This window comes from Planococcus citri, chromosome 3, assembly GCF_950023065.1.
Source record: "Planococcus citri chromosome 3, ihPlaCitr1.1, whole genome shotgun sequence".
Lineage (NCBI taxonomy): Eukaryota > Metazoa > Arthropoda > Insecta > Hemiptera > Pseudococcidae > Planococcus > Planococcus citri.
The window spans coordinates 58,000,689-58,026,116 of NC_088679.1; the positions used below are offsets into that span (position 1 = coordinate 58,000,689).

The 25,428-nt window shown below is 34.6% G+C and overlaps 1 protein-coding gene across 5 annotated transcripts in view; it reads right to left on the reverse strand.

The window, feature by feature from the left end:
* Window positions 1-25,428, reverse strand: part of LOC135841343 (dipeptidase 1-like) — a 705,386-nt gene that overhangs the window by 360,182 nt on the left and 319,776 nt on the right. Inside the window, exon 1 of one of the 5 annotated variants that reach the window (XM_065358265.1) lies at window positions 4,872-4,890. The exons of the other annotated variants lie outside the window; for them this stretch is intronic. The gene's annotated coding sequence lies outside the window, so the exon portion shown is untranslated. Of the gene's footprint in view, window positions 1-4,871; window positions 4,891-25,428 lie in introns of those variants that run through there. 5 annotated transcript variants of the gene reach the window in all.

The window sequence follows — 25,428 nt, forward strand, 5'->3', positions numbered from 1 at the left end:
AATGCTCTATGCTTTTGAATATTTCTTCAACAAACCTTGATGATTATGATCAATATAATCTCACCTCAGACATTTACCATCAACTTGAGAATTGATTTTTCTGAATTTACCGTTTCAATTCTTATATAGATTCTTAGAAAGATGCCCGATTTTCATAAAATTTCCGACGACTTTTACTATCATATTATCAACAATAAAATTTTGAATTGAATTCGGAATTTAGAAACAAACAAAAACATAGCCAATTATTTTTGCATATTGCTAAGCATTTTAAAAATCTACTCGCTGATTGGCTTATAACTAAAATACTACTCGATTGGATAATGTATTATTGATGAAAGTACGACGACGACAATGAAAAAGTGGTTACAATAGAGTTTTTTCGCGCTTCGCGCAAAAACTCTGAACACACTGATGAAAATCTAAACTTCTTGAGAATTAGGTTAAATTTTAAATATTTCTGCTTCTGCTAAGATTTTGAAAATTGGTTGAAATTTCATTTCGGAATTTGAAGGAGAAATTGAGATGTTTTCTCACTTGAATGTAAGAATCGAGAAATCACTAAATTTGAAGAAAAAAAATAAATTCCAAAATGAAATTACCTATAAACAAGCGGAAAATTTGAATTGAAATTTTTTCTATACAAGTTCAGGAATCAGGAGTCTTCTGAAATAATTTTTTTTTTTTTGAAAAACTTTAATACTGCATAGAGACAGTATCGGTTTTACAACCGAATTTCTTAAAATTCTGAAATGAAATTCGATCGAAATCAAAAACACCGGCGTTATTTTACCGAATTTATCTCAATTTTATTGACATGTAAACATTTTACCTCGCGAGTTGTCGAAATTGTTGAAAAAGGGGAATGAAATTTTGCATTTTGAAGCATTAAATTTTTTATTCATTAATGTTATTAAAAAAAAAATCAATCGAAAAAATTTTCAGGCAATAAAATACAGCAAATTTCTATCAATGTGGGCATTTTTTTCGTCTGCATCTTCAAAATTTGGCTTTGGAAATCGTCATAATGAAGAAAATAAGCATGATTCCGAAGCAGAGCCACCACGAAGGGCACCGCTACCCGCCACCGCCACCATACAACCTGCGATCCGGCCAATGGAAACTGAGTGTGCGAGAAATACTTCGCAGGCACAAGGATTGAGAAACAATACAGTGACTAGACAATGAAAGGTTTATATGATTGCAAATCAACGAACAGGGACCACGCTATTATGAAAATAACCAAATTAACCTTTATGGTAATATATGTCCGTTATGGGTAATCACATGTACACCACGGGGCAGGTCCAGTGGGATCACAGTTCACTTTCGAACAGCCACCAGCCAATAAATCATGGCAAAAACGATTAATAAATCAAATTGCATCATTCTCAATAAAACCAAGCGTTAAAGAGCAACCGGAAGTATCGACTGAATCCAAAGATCAACCCTGGATACAAAGCTTTAGACAGCTAATGAAGGAGGCCTCTGAAATAGTCGAAATAATGCTCAACAATGCCACGAGGCGAGATTGGTTGATAATGCAAGCACTCTTTAAATTGATTTCAGACATGGATTTGAATAACAATCGGTTGGAGTACAACGAATGCCATATGGGGCTACCACTTTATTAAATAGATACGTATACTCAGACGACAAGGCTGATAAATGGGATATTGGTGAGAAAGTGTTATGTTCGCACCAAATATCGGTGATGAAGAAACGGAAAAATGGATTCGTCAAGACGCCATAGATAACTGGATACAAGTAACGGATACGGAGAAAAAGTTTTGTCTTCAGAAGTGCATAATTGGCTGAAATATAATAATGAGAGATATGAGCAGAGCGAAGACAATTGAAGAACGCCATCATACCGGCAGAAATTATAACCGATGCCAGCAGTGGGTACACGTAGGAGTTTTAAAAACATGTCACACAAAAATAATTATGAAATTATGAAGTTGCACCTACAAATACGATTAATTTACAAAACTTGTGAATGAAATAATTGTAAGTATATACTATCCTAACAATCCATCTATAAGAAAAAAATTTATAAAAGTAATTTTTTTATGGTCAAAAAAATGTTCGATTTAAAAATTTATTACCGACGTATCCCAAATTCGAGATTATTCACAGCCAAATGTTTGTGTGCTACCTCGAAACTGTTAACACGTCTGGAGGAAGGTACTGGATGGATTTGATCAAAAACGGGGTATTGATGTCTCCTTGATAAAACTTTGATATTAATATGTGTTTCCTGTGTCTGATTAATAAAACCTCAATATTAATGTGTTCAGGTGCAATAGTGGTCGTAATTCTTGCATGATCTCTAAATCTTTTTTTTTGTTGTTGTATTCAATTTGTAATACCTACGTAATTATTATGGTGGATAGCCAGAAAAAAAAGTCGTTGGATTTTGACCAAATTCAGCATAGACCTTTACTCTGAAATAAAAGTTAACCACAAAAAATGTCAGCTTCGGAGATGCCCTTGGAGGAAAGGTTTGACCACCCCCCCCCAAGGGGAGTTTTCAAAAGAAATATGGTTTTTTAGCTCTTGTTGTTACAGAACCTGTTTTGGGAGAATTGGCCAAATCTTAAATGCAAGTATTTGAGATTCTACGTTGATTTATGTTAAGGCTCTTTTATAATGGTAATTGAAAATTTACTTTTCAATTAAACGCTTATGCCCAGCAATTGAAACTGAAAAGAGCTATTTCTATAATGGTAATTGAATGGAAGCTTATTGGTGCATTGTTATTGGCCATAACCAATCAAAATGCATAAAATTCTTATCACTGATATCTTCAGTGCTTTTTCAAATTTTTAGAGTTTTTTCAACTGTCAGTCCTTTTTTCCAACTTCTTAATGCTTTTTATATGTACAATGAAAGTTAGTAATGAAGTCTTAGTGTACTTGTCAGCACTAATGATGGGTGTGGCACTACTCATAAAAAAAGAAAGAAAGAAACCAAGAGCTGCTCGCAGATATTCTGTCAGACTAAGCAACCGTACGAGAACAGAAGATGGTTATTTTAACAGAACTTTCTTCCCTGCAAAAAAAGATCCAAAAATATTCTTCATGTTGACTAGAATGAGTGTGCCACTATTTGCAAAATTATTGAGCTTGGTGGAGCACCACCTCATACAAAAATCCATAAGGCAACCAATTTCTCCGGAAGAAAGATTGACATTTACAATATGGTAAACTGAAATTTTACTATTTTTGAACTTTTTTACTGATTATCAATATAATATCAATCAGGAAATTTATAAAAACGAAACGATTCAAAATTTTCACAATTGACATTTGTAATTACCATTATACTGTATGTAAATGGTGCTATTGAAAACCACAGATTCCAATACAGCCAGGCTTCCTCGCCAAATTAGCCTGCCGTTTGCCGAACTGCATATCAGGATTCACCAACTCTAGCAAACGTTTAACTCATGAAAACGAAAAAATGGCAGACAACTTTTTCATTTATTTTCATTAATTTTCTTTGTGAATGTCCATTACCATTATAAATGAGCCTTTATTGCCGTCAAGACAACATTTAGGGTTCTATACTGAGCGGTTTGACAATTTCCAAATCGCTGATTTTAGATTAATTCGCGTTTTAAAAATAGGTAGGTATTTCTTGACAAATATTTTGGCTTGAAATATTTTAAGATCGCATTCCTGAACCTGAGGAAATATTTTGGAACGCAGTGGTGTTAATTTTTTCATCATTTCGACTAATTTTAAAAAATCAAAAAAAATGTCAATATTTCGACTACCTATTATTTTTTTTGATTTTTTGAAGCTGGCAAAAATTATCAAAAAATTGGCACTACTACATTCCAAAATATTTCTCAAGTTTCAGAAAAGATATCTTTCTGATATCCATCGTAAAATAGTAACGCTCAAATTGATGAGACCAGTGCCGCATTAAGGGTTTCGTGGGCCCTATGCCCCAACCCCTAATTCCAAAAATTTCGTGCCCTCCCCTCAAAAGAAACAATCCAACAAACAAATTTTAACCCATTTTTTTTTTAGCATTCGTTGCTTATTTGCTAATAATTTTGCTCCTTTTACGTTTTTACCAACTTTTAGTACCTGTTAAGTACCTAAATAGACATAGGTAATTATTTGTTTTCGTTGATTCTTATTTGCTAATAATTTTGTTCCAGAAATACACCCTGATGAGTCGGATTCTGAATGTGGATCTGAATCAATATTGGAATCATCCTCGGATTGAGTAGAATTAAGTCATTTTCAGAGGGGAAGAGGATGGCGAGGGATTTTCATCTCTCGTGTATTTCGAGTTTTATGAAATGTAAAAAACATTGGGGATTTTTCGTAAAAGTTGAGATTTTTTTTCTTCGAAACTGGGGATTTTTGGAAATTTGGGTTGGCAACACTTGTCAGATGACATGATTAATGCGAAATATTTGCCAAGAAAAATTTTTTAAAACACGAATTCATTCAGAAATACGAGTATGCCATTTTGCAAGTTTTTATTCGGTCAGTAGAACCCTGAAAATGGTCTTGAACTTTGACGGAAATAGCACAGATCAACGCAGAACCCCTGCAAGTACTTTCGGCTACTTTTTCCAAGACAGGTTGGGTAGCAATAGAAGCAAAAAACCACGATTTTTTCAAAAATGCCTCATTTTTGGGGGCTCAGATCTACTCGTACCTCCAAGAGCACCACCGTAGCTGACATTTTTTAGGCAATTTTCAACTCGAAATGAAAGTCTCTGTTAAATTTGCTCAAAATCCGTAGAATTTTTTGACAATCTTTAAACGATACGAGACCAATAGTACCATGGGTACGTATTTTTGTAGGTTCGGTAAGATGAATTATTATCAACTGACGTTACTTACTTATTATCGTGTTTTCTTAGTCTCATGATAAAAATTTGTACACACCTGAAACAAAAAAAAAGTCAAATGTGGATTAGATATGATTGACAATTGTCGCAAAAACTCGTAATTTCAAAAATAAATCCACTTCATGAAAAATACAGCAGTGGAAAAAATTCAAAAAAATCAGTACTGTGATTGATCTCCAAGTACCTTTTCTTTTTTAAAACAGCGAAGTACAAATTTACTTTTCCCCTCCCATTCCACCAATTTCCCTCGAGCGCTCAATCACGTTGATAAATCCAAAACTACTTTTTCACACACTGATTTGATTTTCTTCGACATCATTTCCTTCATAATAATTTTCTACTTTTACTTATTTTTATTTTATTTTTTTTATTAATGTTCATTGTTTCCATTTCATTAAGTTGGAAAAAACTTTGAAATCCCTATCGAGTGTTTCAAGTTTGTTTTAACGATATCGTAATTCCATTAAAAGTTCATATAGTTGAACGCAAACAGTAAAGTTTGAACGAGCGTGTAACTTATTGTGAAAAAAAAACAGCTTTGTTAAAAAAAAAAGAAGAAGAAAAATCATGTTGCGAACAAACTCGAGTACAATTATCAAACGATTTAAAAATAATGTCAAATTTTTGACATAAAAATTGCGATCCCCTGAAGATGTTGCTAAAGTTGTAAAAAGCAGAAAAAAAAAGAAAAAAACGAGTACACAATACAACAGAGAGAAGGGAAAAAACAGCCGTGAAAAGGTTTCCATCAATTTTCAATCCTCTAGAGTGTAATACATTTGAAATTTATAGAAAGAGAAAGAAAACACAAAAAGAACGAAAGAAAAGATACTGCCCGAAATCGACACGATGATAATTGTAGGAGAAAGAAAAAAATCGAACGAGTTTCTTTCGTATGGATGAAAATTAACAAGGATAATTTTCTCAGTCAGGCCCAACATTGGTGTGGTAGACGCGATTAAAATATTTAAATCGAAATCGACTTCCGCAGCCAAGTAGTTTTCCACTGGAAACGTACTACTCTCGTAGCAATAAATTCATCTTACATAAACAGTGATTAAGAAGCCAACGTGGATACAGCTGGAGTAGAACTATTCGGCCGACGACGTAACAAAATAAACCGCGAATGTTAAAAGTTTCCGGTTCAATCTCCAGCACCAATGGGACAATATTGCAGAGTTTAAATTCACGAGTGACCGACTAAGTTCTTTTATAATGTTGGAGTTTGGTGTAATGAACCCTGCCTCGGTATGCTGCTGTAACCGAGCGTAGTATTTCGAATATACGAGTAAGATGGTTGATGAAAGGGAGCGCGGGGTTAGAAACGTAAAAAGGGTTGGCAGTGTTGAAAACCACTTTGCAGCAATATCGAGTATCCATTTAACTAGTTTACTCTGGTATGTTATTATTACTCTTATATAAAGTCGAAACTTTACTTCCTTAGGATTTTTTCAGATTACAATTGCACGAATAGTTTGCTCGATTGTTTTTTGTTTACATTTTGGCGGAATGCTGCGCAACGGTTTGTTTAATTTCGAATCGTAGAGCGAACCGGAGATGGAATGAGAGATGTAAAGGGGTCGTAAGTTTATTTTTTACACTGGACGATGTTTCGACGAACGAAGCGAGAGGCGAGCGAATATCTTAAAACTACGTAAGGCATTTGCGACGCAGTGCTAGGAAAAAAAGATCTCAAACGAGTTTTTTTTTAATGACGTAAAAGGCTCAAAATTTACGTTTGATAGAATTTTCTCGTTCCTATATCTTCGTATAACGCGAAGTCCGTGAGTTTATTATAGCAAGATGTGAATTTGATCAATGCATGCGCAAACCAATTATGTCTTTTGGAAAGGATTACAAAAAAAATCAACTTATAGCTCCTGAGGAACCCCTGAAGGGAAGATGTGGGTCCTTAAAGAGAGAGAATTATTGAGAAAATCGTGGTTTTCTTGCTTTAGCTCCTGTACCCAGCTCGTTTTGGGAAAAATGGTCAGTTTCAGAAGATGGTATTTCAGATTCTGCGTCGAACTAGACCACGTTTTCAAAATCCAAGAACTAAAATCCAATTTTGACCACGGGGGTTAGTAGGGTACTTTGAAAAATGAAAAAAATTACCCATTATGACTTTTTGCTCAACTTGGAAATTGAAGGGGCTACAAATGATTTTTAATTTCGAAAAACTACTATGAAAAAAAAATGCGGAAATGAATACTACGTCGAAAAATGAACAAATTTTGCTATCATTTTCTTTCTCTAAAATTTAAAAAGTACTTGAAGCTCGAAAATTGTAAATTTAACGAAATTCAAAAGAAATAGAAAATTGTTGAGCTTCAAAAACTTTTTTTCTTAGAATAAGAAAAAAACAATATGTAATAACAAAATTTGTTAATTTTTTGACGTAGTAGGCATTCATTTCCGCATTCATTTTTTTCATCACGATTTTTTGAAATTGAAAATCATTTGTGGCTTTTTCAATTTCCAAGTTGAGCATAAAAGTCATAGTCACTAGATAGGTAGGTAATTTTGTTCATTTTTCAATGTACTAACGCCCTCTATGGTCAGAAATGGATTTTGAAAATGTATTTTGCCCCCTCAAGTTTGAAGATATGTTACCTACACCTTCACATGCCTTTTTTTCTATGAATTTTTTCCATTTCAGCAACATCAGAAATTTTTTCATTGTAGTGTGACGAAATTTAATTAAAAAAATCTCTTGGTTCATCATTCGATTCTAATTGGACGAAAATCGTCAGGACGTCATCAGCGACTGGTTTTGAGCTTTCAAAAGCTCCGCAAAGGTCGCTGGTGGCGTTCTGACGTCAGAGTGTCGCTTGGCGAATTGGTTGGGTCAATGAAAGAGAAATGTTGGACGAATTTCTACGTTTTTGATGGCCCGTGCTGACCATTGTTTTTTTTTTGTCTTTTGCTTTTTCTACTGTCTTTTTTCTTATAATTATAATTGACCTTGCAGAGCCATTTTCATTTGTTTCTACTTTTAACGAACGTTAATTGCCCAGTGTATTTCAAAGTGCTTATTGTTGCATAAAAAATTCCTGGTGGAATTTAATTTAATTCGTTCCTCGACCCACGTGGGTAAATTTGCAAAGAAGACATCTTTAAAATTGGCCGGAGAAGAAGGATAGGATTTCAAGATCTCAACCTCCGATCATCGCATATGGTATTGTTGCTGTAATTTTGCATTGGTTATGATTTATTTTGTTGTTGTTTTTTTGTTACATTTTTTTGTCATTTTTTTTCAGTAATTTCATGTTGGCCAACTAGTTAACGTTTCAATTTGATAACCTAGTTGTGGGCCACATTTTTCAATACATTAATGTGGCGGATACTTGGCGTTGGTCGTTGTTAATTTCGTTTTATTTGATTTTAAAAAAAAATGAAAGTACCGCCACATAATCATCAAATAAAATGTTCATCACCTCCGCTTTCTTTTTTCTATGTCTTTTAATGGTTTCATACCTATTTATTACCACCTGGTCTCCTTTCAGAGAAATCAATTTGTTAACAAGCGTAAATGGTGCATACGTGAACATTGCAATTCTGAGAATTTCTTTCAATTTTATCTGGCACAATGTTGGAGGAGAAAACTTTAGAAACTAGGTCTCACCAAAACCTACAAAAGTACCAATGACAATGGAAAACATTCAATTTAGTACTTTTTTGGTCTTCTCTTCCTCCCTCATCCTGGAGATGTGTTTGAGTGTTTCAAAAACCCAACTAAGCTTCGTAAAAAGAAAACGATGGATGATAAGATACGAGGTGAATTTGAGACATTTATGCCAACCTCCTCGTAGTGTTTCTTCAGAGAGGTAACGCAAATAGGAGGGAATCAATTCGTACACTTGACATGTTTATTTCGTCAGCTGTGCCCAATATTAATTACAAGGACCCTGTACAAATAAATGTATTTCTTTATTCTCTCATAAGTAGGATAGGTACCTAAGATCTACATTATACACGATTTAAATTCTGATGTTTTCGTTTCAGAATGAATGGTGTCGAAAGGTAGTAGTATCCCTTTCTGCTCCCTGCTCTTTCAGAAGACCTTGCTGTAGGTATTCTAAAAAATGGGATCTCCAACTATTTGCACACGAAAGCATTTGCAATGTTATTTTGGTGTGATAAGTATATTGGAAAATGTAGGTACCTATTTAATTTTTCATTATAGGTAATGATTATTAAAATGAATTAATTATTTTGAATTCATGTGTATAGAAATAAATTAGAGTGCAGCGCATTAATGTTTTGTTGTTAAGCGATACGATTTATTCTACTTGTTCCATGATGCTCGAATCAAAACCAGAAATGGAAATTGAAGAGTGATGCCCTGAAAGAATTTGATAACATATTTTTGATTTCTCCAAACCGCGCCGTATGGCCCACTCACTCCAGGAGAAAAAAGAATCGGAATCGGTAGCCACGTTGGCGGTTGGATTTATCCACTAAGAAGGAAGTAATCAGTAAGTGCGTACCTTCAACAGGTACCATTGAATTAAGGTCTACCCATACCATAAATCAAAATGTTATTCAGCACGTCAAAATTCTGCGTGATTTCTTCGAAAAGAAGGGAACACCCAAAAAATTGGAACAATTTCTATGTTTTCTTTCTGGGACACATTTCTGATTACAGATACTCGTTCCATTATACTGTTGTGAAATTTAAATTGTGTAATACTAAGAATTCTAAAATTATTCGTGATTAAAAATGAGTATTGAAAGTAATAATTATCAACTATTCAATATTATCGTACATGTAATTGTTTTCGTGTAATTTATTTGTTGACGTAATTTTCATTTTTTTAGAAAATAGGCGCTCCAAGCCAGCTCCATTTTTCCAATATTCAAAGTCCAGATGTAGTATGTGTTCCGGGGGAAAATGTCCTTACGAAGTATTGAGAAACAAATTCATGGTGTCAAAACATTTGAAAATGTAATTTCTGAGACTATAGAGGAACATTTCAGAATTTAGTGGTGCCAACTTTTCGCCAATTTCAAAAAACTGATGCCAGCAGAAAAGTTTTGGGTTACTTATTTTTTTCGTTTTTTTTTTTTTTTTTTTTTTTGAAATAGACAATTATGACCGAAAAATTGCCACCACTGCGTTCATTGTATATCGCTTGAGAAGGTTGATGGATATTCATAGAATCGAGGAAGTTGAACCTACACCTACGTTGGATCCTACACAAAATGATAAAACTGATAAAAATGCTGACGTCGATTTTTGGAAAAACTGATTTCTACCTCCACCACATGATGGCTGCCTTTCGTGGTAGTCCGAGTTACTATACGACAAAAAAATGGAAGAGAGCTTTAATAGCTCTCGATGTACGAGTAGTTACCCTCAAAGTCAATCGCTGATAATCAGGTTCTCCAGTTTATAACTGGATCAATGACCTACCCTAACGAAACACACCGAATGAACGGTAAATAGTCGACCTATTTCTGAAGACTGTATACTGAGCGTCTCCCAGGAAATGGATAAAGCCTGTCCAGAAATAGCAAACCACCGTTTCACTGTACTCCTCAGTTTACGGTATCTGAAGTGGAAGAAACTCGAACGATCGCCAAAGCAATGGATTCATGTAGAACGTGCGATCGTTAGATTTTTTACTCGTAAAATGTTCCCACTTGTTTCAGAAATTATAGAACTGTGCTCAGCATTGACTGCGTTCCAGAATCCCTTGATCAAAAAAGTTGGTCATCTGTACACGGCGTTCGTGCAGAGGAAGCAGTCTGAGCAGTCTGATTTGTAGATTTTGTGAGAAAAACTGCTCCACATTAAAAATTGCAACAAAAATTGACAGTTTCGAAAAGTACCTTATTAAATGAGTTTTCATTCTTCAATTTCAAATTATTATTGCACTCAACTGATATTTACAATCGCGTTATTTGATTTTTTCATCTAAATAAGACTTCCTTAAATGAAAAATGAAAAAATCAAACTTAGAAGATGGTAATACCGACGCATCGTGGAGACAGCTATTCCTCACGGCCATAGAATTACGAGAGTTCATTTAAAAACGGTATACCAAGGGATGGGTCAGGGTGTTGGTGTATGTGTTTGTATTCGTGTTCACGAATGTGTTTATGTATGTGGGTGAGTGTCTGTGTTCGACTGTTCGTGTGCTGGATGTTAAAACGCCAGTCATTTTCATTTAATAAGACTATTTGGATATGTTTCTTTTTGTATTTTAATCATTTTTAAAACGAATCAATTTTTTTACATTTTAAAAATGATTAAAATATCAAAAAACGGCAGCAGGCTGTGTAATTTTATTGATTTTAATTTTAAGTATTTTTTCATTTTTTTATAGATAGGTACCTATATGTTTTATAATCGCGTGGTTTTTTTTCTTTTATAATCGATAATTTTATTGTTTTTAATTTCAAGTATTTCATCGTTTTTTATTAACAAATAACAAGTTTTATAATTTTCGAAATTAAATAATTGTTTTTTTATCTCTTTTCTTTCTTTGTTAAAAAAAACAGTATCTAAACAGTACACTTTGGCCAGCTCCGATCCAGGACCCCCAAAGTGACCCGCTTACTACTACTACAGACGTTGTTGATTTTACCTGTGGTTTTTTTTCAGTCAACAACAAGTATACTTTAATCTCAATCCTGTGTGTCCCTACGTAGGGTGGGGTAGCTCCTCCCTTCACCCACAATACGCTTACGGCAACGATGAAGATTTAAATAACTCGGGGCTAATGCCATTAGTTTATTTTTATAACGGTTTTCAAAATGCGTAAGCTTTTTTTATCATTTGTGTGCTGTTGACAGTGTATGTGATCGTAATTGTAAACGAATGAAAACTATCATTTTCAGTCTAATATAGCATTCGGTCACAATCACGATCACATACATCATCAGCAAAATGTTAATGCATGTATGTTATCGTAAACGAATGCAATATTAGACTGAAAACAATAGTTTTCATTCGCTTACGATTACGTACATTATCATTCAAACAATCAAGCACTGATTTTAATACCTTTTTTTTTTGCTTCACTGTTTCAGGAATGATTCGTTCGACTTCAACGTTTAGAAATAATTGATTTCCAAGTTTCGTTTCATATTTTTCAAAAAAGTCGTTTAGAAATGATTAATTTTTAAGTTTCGTTTCATATTTTTCATATTTTTCAAAAAAGTATGTTGTTTTTTTAATAAATTTGATAATTTTCTATTTTTACTTTTTTTTTATCAATTTCCATAGATACAATGGGGCTTCAATAGGTAAGGTCAAAGTACTCGAAACTTGGGAAAGGTAATAGCTAGGAACTTGAAATTTTGTGGCAATACTGATCAGGTCAAAACACACCACTCGTATAAGTTTCAGCTCGATCGGTTCAGTAGTTCCGGTTTTATGGTCGCGTAAAGATGCCGAGTGATGATGAGTGCAAATTTCGAAAAAAATGCACCAAAGGATACCCATGCATGTCTGCTGACGATGTATGGTGAAAAACTGTAAGTTTGACGCACGTTTACAAGTTGTAAAAAAATGTATAAAAATGAAAAAAAAAGTAGACGGGACACTTTGGGCCGGCTCCGGAAAGTCTACGACCCCCAAAGTGACCCGCCTACTAGTAGTAGACGGGTCACTTTGGGGCCCCTAGACTTTCTGGAGCCGGCCAAAGTGTCCCGTCTACTTTTTTTTTCCACATTTTTTTGTATTTTTATTTTTTATATTTTTTCACATTTTTTTATTTTTTAATTTTTTTTACATTTTTTATTTTTTTACAATTATAAAAATTAACAAACTTAAAGCCATTTTAATTCCTTTCTTAAGTTTTACAGAAAACCAGAAGAAAAATTTGACCTGTCTTTAAAATCGGACCTGTCTTTAGCATCACTACCATCGTAAGTAATATTGTTAAATTAATTACATTCAACAGATTATCCGCATCGTAGTTATCTCCGTCGTCGTCGTCGTCGTCGTCGGTCTGATCACGTACAGTTTCAAAAAAAATAATGATCGTGATCTGTTAATCTGTACAAATATCTACATCAATGTACTAATCTAATATTATTCAATTTTTTTGGTTCCAGATCGAATCATGTTTGGCAGAACCATGCGAGGTTTTTATGTTCCACAATTTATGATTTCAATATGGAAAGCTTTAATTTAAACAACTACACGCCGCCAAGTAATGCGGCTTACGCTGCTATTTCTTTTGAAATTACAACTCCTGGCAGGAGTTCATATTATCAACTTTTGATTTTTTTTTTTCAAATTACTGCATAACAGTAATTTTTACTGGTTTCAACAGTTGAATCCAATCATTTAACTGTTGAAAGCAGTATTCGACAAGGACCCTATTCAACTGTTTTTTCCAGTAAAATAACAATTACTGATACAGTAGTTTTTTTGAAATTACTGTTTTTTTAATCAGTGGTTTCAAATTCAAACTACTGTATTAGGCAGTAACATTGACGAATTTACTGTTTATAGCAGTAGGTTTCAACTGTTTATGCCAGTAAATATCTTATGACTCACTGTTTGAGCCAGTACCAACTTAGCGTCATTTTCTTTCATAATTTGTGAGCAATTGTGGATTCCTTGAATAAGTGTGTTAGGTGAAGGTGTTTAATTGATTGATTAAGTATTGTATTGTTTAAAAAAATGAATCAAGATTTCAAGCAGTTCCTACACCATAACGGCATCAATGAAAGCGTAATCGATGTTTTAATCAAGTGAGATAAATTTAATGCATAAAAATTTTCATTCATGGTACTAAGTTTCCAAATCCCCCTAGAGTAAATCAAAGAAGCTAAAGTATTTAGTACAATGCGTTGTATGAAATTCTCGTAAAATTTATGCACCTATAGCTGTAACTAATGCAAAAAGGTACACAGCCACAAGAATATTTTCATATGTACAATTAGATAGCTAAAGTTGAGATAAGAGTCAAAAATTTTATTCAACTTTCGCCAACGATCAAAAAGTTACCAAATAGGCTAATTAAATTAATGTTCAGAGCAACATGATTACCAAATTCAAGTTCAATTCAATTGATAAAGTAAAATGGAACATTTTTACGAGCTTTGGAGCCTGAAAATGAAATTCTAATCATGATGATTTTCAGGTGATATTCATTCAGTGAAAATGATTGAAATCGTTCCTAAGCTTGATAAATCAACTCCTTCCAAACCGAAGTCCACCATTTCCTGTCATTTTGAAGCCTCCTATGTGATTTTAGATTCATCAAGAATTTCACTTGCCTCTAGAAGGCGTAGAAATTAATTTGATTGTTTGAAAATATGAGCTAAATAGGTACCGTTATGTTGTCTTCCTAGAAAGTTTTACCCAAGGCAAGAGATAAAGCTTCATTTAGAGAACTTGAGTCTCGACCTCGCAAAAAAGAAGAAATTTGAGGACGAGGCATTATCTTTGATGGATGCTATTATAGCCGGTAAGAGTGTACTATCTGTACAAATACTGCACTCATGGCTGGTGAGGCGATAACTTCACTAGCCTATTATAAAACGTACCTAGTAAGTAATATTTTTTCCTAAATTTTGTTTGCAATTGCTGAGTTCCTCATTCAATTGTACACGATGCTGTCTATCCTGATAAACCATTTTGAACTTTTCTTTAAGATCATTCCAAGCATGGAAAGTGTAAAGGGCTAAATTTGTTTTAGCAAGGGAACGAATTTTAGCCAATACAGCTACTAGGTTGCTAAGTGCATTCCTACATAAGAGACAACGTTCAACGTTCAACGCTCAACCGGAAGAAGATGCTCGGTTATTGGCTGGAATCGTCAACCTAAACGCACAACGTCCAACCGAAACAAAATATTTTGAATTGGTTGAGAGTTGAGCGTTGAACGTTGTCGCTTATGTAGGCGTGCACTAAAGCACCTCGTTGCCAATTCGGTGCTTCACTCAACGAACGTATACAAGTTCAATTTTTGGTTTGATTAAACTATTCTGAAATGCTCGAGCTTCTGTTTGAAATTTGCAGTTTGCCGACTGATTGCTTTTGAAATATCGTCGAGTCTCCATTAGCAGTTGAAGAGAGCTTCATAATAGCTCTCGAACCCACCCTCAAAGTCAATCGCTGATAATCAGGTTCTCGAGTTTAAACCTGGATCAATGACCTACCCTAACGAAACATACTAAACATCACAATGGCGCTGACTGAAATCAACACAACAACAACGCAAATAACGGTAATTGACCCAATTTCAACAACAATATTCGTCAAATATCTAAACATTCATCATCAAGAAGCCAGACATTCGAAAATATTGGTACTTAGAGATCATGACGTTAAAAGACACAATCAGAATAATTATACTGAGCATCTCCCAGGAAATGGATAAAGCCTGTCCAGAAATAGGGTTCATGTTTTTCTTCAAAAATACATAATACAAAGCACCGTTTCACTGTACTCCTCAGTTTACGGTATCTGAAGTGGAAGAAACTCGAACGATCGCCAAAGCAAGGATTCATGTTAAACGTGCTATCGTTAGATTTTTTACTCGTAAGTTTCCACTTGCTTCAGAAATGATAGAACTGTGCTCAGCATTGACTGCGTTTCAGAATCCCTTAATTAAAGAAGTTGGTCATCTGTACACAGCGTTCGTGCAGACTGCAGAGGAATTGCAGTCTGATTTATAGATCTTGTGAGGAAAACTGCTCCACATGAAAATTGCAACAAAAATTGATAGTTTCGAAAAGTACCTTATTAAATGAGTTTTCATTCTTCAATTCCAATTATTATTGCACTCAACTGATATCTACAATCGCGTTATTTGATTTTTTTCATTTAAGCAAGACTTACACAAGAGCTCATTTAAAAACGGTATACCAAGTAAAATACCATTCTTTTTTGGCCTGCACGGAAATCTACATGAAATTGATTGACAAGTAAAATTGATTAGGTATAGTTATAATTTTTTGATGCAGTTCAATTATACGGATGGTACTTTTTATATTGAAATGACACCACCTCTACATACGTGAGTGTCCTACGCAGAAGAAGATATTGGAAACTCCTGGATTACCACCGTTCCAACTTCTCAATGACACTAAAGATTTGTTCATGAAATGGCGGGAAAAAGTGAATCGTAAAGATGATATCGAATAGTGTACATATAACGTTATTACATGAACCAAAACAACGTCCTGTAAGCGTAGGTAGGTGACGCCGCTCACGTACCATCAACTACGAGCGTGAAGACTACAAATTTGGGTAGGTACGCCAATTTTTGCAGTTAAACCCTCGAAAAGACCTTACATATGCTCCCAAAATGACGCTGAGACTAAAAATTCACGCTATTATTTGGGATCAACACCGTTTAACTGTTCTGCACTTCGAAAACAATGGTTACCAAGTGCTTATTCCACTTGCCATATTTAATGAGACGCTATTGGATTTCGACTTCGATCCGGTAAATCTACGATGGATCAACTAAGATAGTGGTTCGGTAAAATTTGTAAATAATTAACGAAAATCATGAGTAGTAAAACTATATCACAGTCATTAAATATATTCACTTATAATATTCGACCATTTCGGTAAACTATTACTAGCCAGTATTCTATGTTCGTTTAGATATAATCTATTTCTGTAAGACGTAATCCATAATTTTGACTCATGATTTTTTCAAACGACAATGTTTTGTGAATTTAATTTAAGGTTGCCATGTTAATGGAAAAATATTTTCATTTTTAAGTAATAATATGTGTGGATGGGTGTTGGTGTAGGTATGTGTTTGTATTTTGTGTTCGTGAATGTGTTTATGTATGTGAGTGAGTGTTTCTGTTTGTGTTCGACTGTTCGTGTGTATGATGTTAAAATGCTAGTCCAACTTCGGAATTTAAACCAACAATTAGCAGCACCGGGCGATTCCAGCTCCAGTCGGTCGATTAGCAACTGCGATCCACCAAATTCCGGTCTTGGAAGACCCCATGCCCGCCAGTCCACGTCCATCATATTCCGATCATGGGCGTGGATCACGTGGCAGGGGCAGGGGAGGCAGAGGACGTGAACGTGATGCCGCCAGAATGATTCCATACAGGTACAGGATATATATTCCTGTGGAGATAGTAAGTACCTATATTTTATGAGTAGGAAAAATTTCACTCAATTAATTAAAATGTTATGATATTTTCCAGAACTGTGAGGTCGACCGTGCAATTTTTGTTGCCAGAATGTTATTAAATAGGATCAGTACAGCACAAGGAATCTTACTGGATGAAACGAATTCTGAAAATAATGAAACGCAATAGATAGTGATATTAAAACGGAGAATGCGATTTTTTTAAATATACAGTCATCGGTCAGTGTACATGAATTTTTGTACTATTTTTACACTAATTAAATGGAGAACGTGATTTTCCAAGTAGTTATTTTCGGTAAACATTTTTTTTCTATTTTAAAGTGCCATTCCATAATTAATTCGTAATTAAATACGGAACTGTATCGAGCTTATTTTATGAATGTGAAAACGAGTTTATTAACGAACCGTGGTGAATTGGGAATGGAGTAATTTACTTCTAAACAGTATAATTGATATTTTTTTTTCAAGAAATTCCTATTGTAGCATTGTTGGCGAAATTCAAAATTAATTTCCCCACCTCTTGGAAAAATTCCAAAGTTCCGGAGAAATCGAAAATCACGCAGGAGGCTGTAGAATGGGCTTGAAATGGTAACATGCGGATTCTGATGGTTGGATGATAATGACGAACCTAATAAAAATGAAATGATTCAGAAGACTATTTCCTGATGATCTGAATCAACCTAAGTAGAACAAACTTCCAACACCCAGCAACTACTGCTAATAAGAAGTTTCCTCAAGCAACATAGAAAAAAAACGGATGCAGCTTTGTAAGTTGGTATCAGATGTTCCACTGCAATCCTCCTCGTCATCATCAACAAAATAAAGACTATATTATCCCTCCATCTATCTGACGTCGAATTTCTAGGCAGATTCGCATGACGTTTTCGTTTCAGATTTTCCCTCTTCATTAAGTTATACTTATTTGTATTCTGAAAACTCCCTATAATACGCAAAGGCTGCAAAATAGGTAGGTACGTATTAAAAAAAAGGGGGGGTTGGAAGATTTTGACCCAATTCATAGGAGACTTTCATTTAAAGTTTGAAAGATCAGCTGTAGATTCTCAAAGAAGAGACATTTTCGAAAAAATCGTGGTTTTTTCACACCCGCTTCCTACCCAATCTATATTTTGGAAAAAATAGACCATTTCTAAACGATACGAGTACATACTTGAGATTCAAGCGTCGATCTAGGCAATTTCCATCGAAATCCAAGGAACACTTTTTGGGTCTTCTTCAGCGCTTGAAAGCTTGCAAATCGCTGATTTTTGAGTAAATTCGTGTTTTGAAAATTCTTTCTTCTCAAAGATTTTGCATTAATTATGCCAAAAAATTGAACAATATTATTTTTGAACCCGGAAAAATATTTTGGAAAGCAAGAGTACCAATTTTTAAGTCAGTAATTGGCAATTTCTAAAAACCTATAAAAATGGCCAAAAAAACTGCACCATTACATATTCTAAAATATGCTCAAAGTTTCAAAATGTTTTCACATCATCAATGCCTAATATTCGAGAAGAAAACATTTTCAAAACACGAATTTATCCAAAATCAAGCAATTAACAAATTTTTAACCACTCAGCAGAACTCTGAAAAAGGTATTAGATTTTGATGGCAATTGACCCTGGTCGACACAGAATCTCAAATATTATCCTTTAGAACGGGTCCATTTCCCCCAAAAAACACGTTGGGTTGAAGCTACAGCGAGAAATCCATGATTTTTATTTTTATTTTTTTTCAAAAAATTTCCTTTCTTTGAGAACTTGAAACCTCCACTTCAGAAGCAACTCCGGTGCTAAAATTTCATCTGAGTAACTTACAACCCAAAATCAAGGTCTTCGATGAATTTGGACAAAATTCATCAACACTTTTCTTTAACGGTCCATGAATCACTCAAATTCGCTAAAAAAAAGTAATTACTTATGAATTTTTAATAATCCGTCAAAAAGACGAATAGGTATATCATCACGAGTGTCCATCTGATTTGCGAAAAATGCAATCTTCCAAAATACTAGACCACAAATATCAATTTCTAATAACCTGTAGTGGCTGCCTTGCGACTATTCACGATAGAACTTTGAACTGCTCGGCAGTTGGAATAGATGTCTGACAAAGATATGGGTAGTTCGAATAACAAAAAAGGTTATAGATGCGAAGCCTGTAGGAAACGCAAAGCTGAAGAAGATGGTCAAAAAATTGAAAAATCAAATTTAGAAACCTGAATGAAATGGTCCATGTAGCAGAACCACTGAGGGTAAGATGACATCTTATTTCTCTCTCATGATCAAATGGAAAAGTCTTAGTGTACATTTTATTAATAAGGAGGATTGGCGGTTATTTCTGGATCGTCATAGAAATACACAGCAGGTTCCGATATTTCAACAAACCCCTCCGCCAAGATCTTTGCAGCAGAGGATGCTTCAATATTTCTGGACCAGAGCGGCGGCAACACGAAATAGAGATCCTAATAATGTCATAAGTTCAAAAAAACAATTTTGAGAATTTCAGACCCGTACGTGTTGGAGGAAAAATTTTGCATTTTTTGAATTTCCAAAAAAAATGAGAATAAGACAGAGCCTTTTCTCGTCAATATTCGACCAAGTGTGGAAATTCTAAAAATTTTCCAAGAAATATGAAACTTTCAGAATCTGTGCTGAAGGGTCTAAATAACGCATTTTTGCATTATTCGACTTCGTACACGTCTTAGGAGGGGGGAGGGGGTTCATATTTCGAGTGTCTCCAAAAGAGGTTAATATTGACATTTTTAGACGAAAAAAATTAAAATCGGCAATTCACATCCAAAAAAATCTATTTTGAGAATTTCAGCCACGTAGGGCTACGGTGCATACAAAAAATTTTGCATTTCCGTGAGTATAGACAATCAGTTCCCTCGGTAGACACTAAATACAGTAGTGTAAAATTCCCGCCCCAAACAGCAAAACTAAAAGTAAATTCGCGCATATTTCCAAAGCTGTAAGCACGTCAATTTTTGGAATTTGGAAAAAAATCGACTGTAAGAAAAGACTTTTCTCATCAGTATAATACCTTTCCGACTCGGATGAATCGCCGCCAATTCAACATCCCAACAGTAGAAACTCTCAGCCAGCTGTTCAGGGAGAAAAAAATCACTCTTCACGAGTACTTGGAAGTAATCTTCGGAAAGTCACCACATCAATCACCGCCACCTTCACCCGCACTCGAAATCAACATAGACGAGAGAACCAGAGAGGAATTACTCAAACGGAGACCGTCATTGCCAATTATTCCGTGGGCAACTTCTTTAACTAAAATGGAAGAAATCCCCAGACCAACACGCGAGCGCAAAGTGAAGAATTTTTTAAAAATTTTCAAAAATTTGAAAATTGGTAGAATTGTTTTTCGGAGGTTTGAACATCAATTTTTTCCCTTGGAGGGAATAAGGGGGGTTCCACATTCTGAGTTCCCTCCAAACGGGGTTAATATTGAAATTTTTAGGCGGAAAAAATTAAAATCGACAATTCACACCCAAAAAAATCTATTTTGAGAATTTCAGCCCTGAACGTGTTGAGGAAAAATTTTGCATTTTTTGAATTTCCCAAAGAATCGAGTACAAGACAGAGCTTTTTCTCGTCTATATTTGGCTAAGTGTGGAAATTCTAAAAATTTTCAAAAAAATCTGAAACGTGCAGACTCTGTGATGAAGTGTCTAAATTGCACATTTTTGCATTAATCGACTTCCATTTTCAATATTTAATGTTGATAATTGAAAAATTGAAAACTAAATTATAATAATATGTAAATCATTAATTAATTGAAATTATATGTCTCATAAAATAAGAAGTATGTCGGGGGGGGGGTTCCCAGCACGTCTTCGAAAAGTGGCAGAAAAGGTGGGCAAAGTGCATTCGACTGGGAGGGGACTACATTGAATAGAAAACTGAACCGAATTTGTAACTTTTAACAAATAAATTTTTTATGAGCATAGCCCAAGTCTTTATTGAACACTCCTCGTAGAAGAATTCCGAAGATTCAGACCTTCATCGCAGTATTAAATTCAAGCTATTAAGACTCTTTAAAACCTACAACTCGACCTACCAACTCGGAATCAGAATCTTCTGCTGGTGGTCAAATCAGAGTCACGTTTCCTAAGCTTGAACTGCGAACTTTCAAAGGAAAGGATGATAATTGGGTCGACTGGAGTGTTCTATGGTGCATGATAAGCCTGACATGGTGACATATGATAGCATCAGATTTTGAGGTCCAAGAGACCATGGAAATGAGCCTTTGAATTGTTTAAAATTCATCAAAACTGGTATAAAATGTAATCGAACATTTAAAATTTTACTTGATTTGATGGGAACCTTTAGTTAGGAACCTTCCCCACCAAAAGTTCAATTTGATTCGCGGGCAATAATATCCATTTTACATGCTTTTTAATACTTCCACCAAAGCAATTCAGCATTTTTCCAACAAAATGAACCAGACACCGATGAAAAATAACGCAAAAGTACTCGAGCACATTTAATAGCAATGGAAAAAAATTACACGAAGCTCGCTTTTATACAAGATATAGATAAAATAACGAACTCTGCGCGAAAAAAGCGAAGAAGACGCCCGTTAATTTCATTACACCCGAGTCGTCGTCGTACACTAGTCGACGACGAGTGAGTTAATTCTAAATAATATAATTCGAATAAAATCTCATTCAGCAACGCCATTAATTCGTCATTGGAATTGATTCAAGCGAATAAATCGTACCATTCGAGTATTTAAAACAAAGTACAACAGTACAACTTTCCATTACGTCTTGCTTTCCGATCCCATTCATGTTGGTTTTAAATTACGAATTCGATTCGAAATGAAATTTTCTCAACGGTGGTTGGCGAATTTTCATAATAAAAGTTTCGCGTCTCGTCGGGTAGGTACTGTACCGATGCAAAAAACGTTTCATCGCCATTTGCGTAGGTACGTATAGCTATATATAGGTAGGTAAAACTACGAGTAGGTATTGATTGTGAAAACAAAATAACTACTTTATTTCCAAACTCGACGAAAAGTTTCACAATTAAAACCGAATAAGTAATAACGCGCCAAGGAAATGAACGAAACGCAAATATGTACAGAATCGCCAATTTTCTCAGCGAGTATTTTACTTGGTAGGTAGCTGGGTTTTCTCGTTTTATATCGAATTCATATTTTTTTGCAATCAACGTCGAGCTATGGTACCTGCCAGATGCCATTCGATAAAAATGAGCAATTGATGCGAATAAATGAGAGAAAAATTAATCATATTTTCAATCATTTTTGGCGGTCTTTGTTTTCAATTAAGGGGTTTGCTGCGGTTTCTGAAAATTGAGGCTTTATAGTTCCAATGAAAAAATTAATGGGCTCTGCCGAATAAATTTTGCATCTATAGAAAGGAATTTTGGAAAAATCAAAGACACCCCCCCCCTCCTAAAAAAACAAGTAAAAATAATGACAATTTTTTAAACTTGTCAGACCTTTCCTGGTCATGATAAAGTTGAAATAAAGTAGCTGCACTGCAAAGTATGTACAATGTAGCAGAATTCATAACCAATAAAAAAATTGACTACAGTAAAACTCCTGTAACATATTTTAATCGGTCAACCCCTGCCTTTAATTCACCCCCATACGAAGTACATACTACAAAGTACACTATATACTATATTTTTTGCATTTTCATTCGTTTTGGACGTTATTCAAAATCCATACAATGTAGAACACGAATATGCTAGGGGTGGGGGAGGGGGATGCGAGGGGTGCAGGCAAACAACAAAAAGTAGAAACATTTTCCATACTGCACGGTACGTTAAATGCGATTTATATTTTATAGGCGTCGCGTCGCGCACTTATTTTTATCTATTTTCGCGAAATTTATATCCATTGAAAATCCAGTTATACGGCGCAATAAATTGCGCTCGAGGTTCGCGCGCGGCGTTAACTTGCACTTCCTCGGTCGTGTTAAATCTCAATGGTAATAACAAAATATAATGTATCTCGATTATCATTCGCGATGGCAGATTTGTGGTCAACTCCAAAACGTACAATATAATTTCGTTAGCCTTAATTTCGAAAATTACTGAAATGGTGTCCTTTTGGCGTATAAGATATTTTATTATATGGTTTCTTGTATACCGAGAGGATTACCCCAAACGCGTCGTCTTGTCCACCCTTAAGTAATTTGTTTTCAATTTATCTTCCAGAGTTCTTACATATAATACTACGTGAGAATGCGTGTATATGGCTATACGAGTGACGTTATTTATAGCAGTTTTGAGATTTCTTTTCAGTTATAGTACGTCGCTGTGCTCGGGTAATAGATAAAAATCGAGGAATGCTTGGATGCTGGGTTCGAAGAGTTATACTGCATTTATGATTCAATATGGGATAATTTTGGTGCTCGAACATCGCAAACCTTAATACCAAATGCAGAAAGTCAAAAGAGGCAGACCATGGATAAGACGATAAAAACTGAAGAACCATTAATTTTTCAAGGGTAAGAAAAATTTGAATTGTCGGTCAAAACATGGCACAAAATTATCCTAGAAAAATTACAATTTACGTGAAAAAGTAATTTATCTTTCCTTGGTCTTTTTTTAAAAAATAATTTGCATTTTTAAAATAATTTATTTACAAATAATTTTCTACTAAGTATGTACTTACTCGCGATTCCTAAAAAAACATGGTCTCATTTGATTAATGATTTGAAACAAATTATCAATAATAACAAATAACAAAGCAAGACGCTGGAGGATGGGAGAAAAATCTACTAATTCCAAAGACTAAAATCTATTTTTGTTGATATAGTTTCGTCAGGTAACTGATAAGAAACAAACGGAAGTAGCATCCTTCAGATTATGAGGATCTCCTTGAAAAATCATAAAAAAAAGCAAAAAATGAACAAAATCAGTATAGATACTGAAAGAATCACATAAACCGACAAACTTTCTCGAAGAATTACGTAAAAGTCATCTACATCCATGTCTAGTAAGATGATATGAAGGGGGAGGGGGTAGCAGTAGATATGGAAAAAAAGGGTTTTCCGATATACTAGTGATCGATTTTCAGGCCATACTCGTACAATTCGATCGCAAGGGAGATATCTATGCCAACTGATCTTCAAAATTTTGAAAGTACATAGGTAGGTATTTATTTGGGTCAAAAATGAGAAAAGGTCAAAATTTCATCAAATTGACTAGAAAGCTCAGATGGGGTGAATCGATTACAAAACGATTTTGAACCATTGGAGTCTCAAGCAGTTTTCAAGGTTGAGCTTTCCGCACAATTTTAGCCAACGAATATGGAAAACGAGAATTTGCTGTGTAATGAACTATTACACTCTGATTTCAACTTGCTGATCGTGGGTCTATAGTTCCAAGTTGTTTTGAATCCTTCATCTAAATTTTGGAAATTCCAGATTTTCAAAATGCGCCATTGAAACCGTTCAAATCAACTTCAGCACGAATAAAAGCGTTCTTTGGTACTTGTTGCCAACGATTAAATTTCCACAAAATGACCTTTTTTGGAAAATTGGAATTTACCAAGATTTAAAACGATTTGAAACTACCTGTATAATTGACTCACCAGGTACAAATTGGGCTGTAAACTGAATTTCAGCTTTTTTGCCAGATGTTATGAAGGCAGTGAATTTTTCAAATTTTTAATCAAAAAATCGCCTGAGAAAAATACGGTTTGACACTGATTATGGAAAATTGGAACTTCTAAAATGCCGTTGGAGATCTCAAAACAGCTTGAAACCAGCTCCATTCGACTCAGCATGTTAAAATTGAAACGAACCGTAGGATGAATTTTATAGCTTTTTAACTTTATTGGGTAAAATATTGCAGAAATTTACACTTTCAAAAATTCGCTGGAGGTTCGAGAGCTGCTCAAAACGGTTCGAACCAGTTTCCAATCGATCTTAGGAGTTGAAGATAATGTGTAAACCAAATTTCAGCTTCCTAAGTCAGTTTGGTGAATTTTGATCTTTTCCCCTCATTTTTAATTTAAATATGATTTTGAAAAATTCGGTAAAATATCAAAAAATGCACTTCAGCACATGAAATGTTCGCTCGTGATATTTTTTGGGATACTCTTTCCATTTAGATTCGTTCACTTCAAAAAATTTTTACAAGTTGTGGTATCTCCCTTGTTAGATTAGCTATAAGTAGGTATCACTTTTCTCTTTTGTGATTCAAGTTGTCCCAAAAGTGTTTTTTCTAGCTTGAAATTTGCCCAGATGATAATGTATCTGTGTTTAATAAATTCGTTTTAAATATTTATCTCGTCATCTTGCCCCCATTACGAGACACAGTAATTTACCTATTGTAATTTATTTTATAATAGGTTAGCCAATTTTGGCGATGGTCATCTGAACACTTTAATAGGAAAACCACTAATAAGAAACGCACAATTATTGAAGGTTAGGTAAGTCATCTTGGCCTCCTCTACTCTGATGTTTTT